Raw genomic sequence first — 2,781 nt, 5'->3', positions numbered from 1 at the left:
GGTCTCACGCCCGCGGAGGGAGGCGGCGGAAAGTGGTTTGCAGCCTTTCGCTGTACCTCCGGCGGGCAGCGCCCGACCTCCGAGTGCTCGGTACCGTCCGCTGCGCCTGGTCCGGCCGCACGCAACGAGCCATACCCGGAGGAAATCGGCCTGTGCCTTCCGGAGATATGGGCCTCCGGGTGGGACGGACAAACCGGGGCCCCGAGCGGTGGCACCCTGCTCGCTTTCGGCGGCCCGGCACTCGACTTCCCGGTGTGCGAACGTCATCGTTCCGGTACCCTTCGGTGCCCCTTGCCCCACTCTAGCTCCGGTGCTAAAGCGGAGTCGGTCGGTCTCACGGACGCCGAGTTAGCAGGCGGAAAGGGGTGCGCAGCCTTTCGCTGTCACTCCGGCGGGCAGCACCGCACCTCCGAGTGCTCGGTACCGAACGCTGCGCCTCCTCCTGCCGCACGCAACGAGCCATACCCGGAGGAAATCGGCCTCGGCGTTCCGGAGTTATCCGCCTCCGAGTGGGCCTGACCAAGCGGGGTGAACTGGAAATCATTAACCAACGTACTTCCATGTTTTCACCCGCAGAGGGCAGCACTCTCTTCTCCGTTTTAAACTGGGCCGACCCGGCTCCGTTTCGAGACCCGGCACTCGACTTCCCGGTGTGCGACCGGGTTCGTTCCGGTACCGTTCGCTGCCCCTCGTCCTGCTCTAGCCGCGGAACTAAACCCGACGACCGTCGGTCTCACGCCCGCGGAGGGAGGCGGCGGAAAGTGGTTTGCAGCCTTTCGCTGTACCTCCGGCGGGCAGCGCCCGACCTCCGAGTGCTCGGTACCGTCCGCTGCGCCTGGTCCGGCCGCACACAACGAGCCATACCCGGAGGAAATCGGCCTGTGCCTTCCGGAGATATGGGCCTCCGGGTGGGACGGACAAACCGGGGCCCCGAGCGGTGGCACCCTGCTCGCTTTCGGCGGCCCGGCACTCGACTTCCCGGTGTGCGAACGTCATCGTTCCGGTACCCTTCGGTGCCCCTTGCCCCACTCTAGCTCCGGTGCTAAAGCGGAGTCGGTCGGTCTCACGGACGCCGAGTTAGCAGGCGGAAAGGGGTGCGCAGCCTTTCGCTGTCACTCCGGCGGGCAGCACCGCACCTCCGAGTGCTCGGTACCGAACGCTGCGCCTCCTCCTGCCGCACGCAACGAGCCATACCCGGAGGAAATCGGCCTCGGCGTTCCGGAGTTATCCGCCTCCGAGTGGGCCTGACCAAGCGGGGTGAACTGGAAATCATTAACCAACGTACTTCCATGTTTTCACCCGCAGAGGGCAGCACTCTCTTCTCCGTTTTAAACTGGGCCGACCCGGCTCCGTTTCGAGACCCGGCACTCGACTTCCCGGTGTGCGACCGGGTTCGTTCCGGTACCGTTCGCTGCCCCTCGTCCTGCTCTAGCCGCGGAACTAAACCCGACGACCGTCGGTCTCACGCCCGCGGAGGGAGGCGGCGGAAAGTGGTTTGCAGCCTTTCGCTGTACCTCCGGCGGGCAGCGCCCGACCTCCGAGTGCTCGGTACCGTCCGCTGCGCCTGGTCCGGCCGCACACAACGAGCCATACCCGGTGGAAATCGGCCTGTGCCTTCCGGAGATATGGGCCTCCGGGTGGGACGGACAAACCGGGGCCCCGAGCTCGCTTTCGGCGGCCCGCTAGTCGACTTCCCGGTGTGCGAACGTCATCCTTCCGGTACTCAACCGTGCCCCTTGCCCCACTCTAGCTCCGGCGGTAAAGCGGAGTCGGTCGGTCTCACGGACGCCGAGTTAGCAGGCGGAAAGCGGTGCGCAGCCTTTCGCTGTCACTCCGGCGGGCAGCATCGCACCTCCCAGTGCTCGGTACCGTCCGCTGCGCCTGGTCCGGCCGCACACAACGAGCCATACCCGGAGGAAATCGGCCTGTGCCTTCCGGAGATATGGGCCTCCGGGTGGGACGGACAAACCGGGGCCCCGAGCGGTGGCACCCTGCTCGCTTTCAGCGGCCCGTCACTCGACTTCCCGGTATGCGAACGTGATCGTTCCGGTACCCTTCGGTGCCCCTTGCCCCACTCTAGCTCCGGTGCTAAAGCGGAGTCGGTCGGTCTCACGGACGCCGAGTTACCAGGCGGAAAGCGGTGCGCAGCCTTTCGCTGTCACTCCGGCGGGCAGCACCGCATCTCCGAGTGCTCGGTACCGTACGCTGCGCCGCCTCCTGCCGCACGCAACGAGCCATACCCGGAGGAAATCGGCCTCGGCGTTCCGGAGTTATCCGCCTCCGAGTGGGCCTGACCAAGCGGGGTGAACTGGAAATCATTAACCAACGTACTTCCAGGTTTTCACCCGCAGAGGGCAGCACTCTATTCTCCGTTTTAAATTGGGCCGACCCGGCTCCGTTTCGAGACCCGGCACTCGACTTCCCGGTGTGCGAACGTGATCGTTCCGGTACCCAACCGTGCCCCTTGCCCCACTCTAGCTCCGGCGGTAAAGCGAAGTCGGTCGGTCTCACGGACGCCGAGTTAGCAGGCGGAAAGCGGTGCGCAGCCTTTCGCTGTCACTCCGGCGGGCAGCATCGCACCTCCCAGTGCTCGGTACCGTACGCTGCGCCTCCTCCTGCCGCACGCAACGAGCCATACCCGGAGGAAATCGGCCTCGGCCTTCCTGAGATATCATCCTCCAAACGGGCGTCACAAATCAGGGCACATGGTCAGCTGCAAAGCAGTGTCATTCCAACCTCTCACTGCACCCCACACGACATTCCGCTTGCCTGCCTGCCGCT

Source organism: Heptranchias perlo, unplaced genomic scaffold (assembly GCF_035084215.1).
Source record: "Heptranchias perlo isolate sHepPer1 unplaced genomic scaffold, sHepPer1.hap1 HAP1_SCAFFOLD_1298, whole genome shotgun sequence".
NCBI classification, from domain to species: Eukaryota; Metazoa; Chordata; class Chondrichthyes; order Hexanchiformes; family Hexanchidae; genus Heptranchias; species Heptranchias perlo.
Note: the sequence above shows the minus strand (reverse complement) of the source record.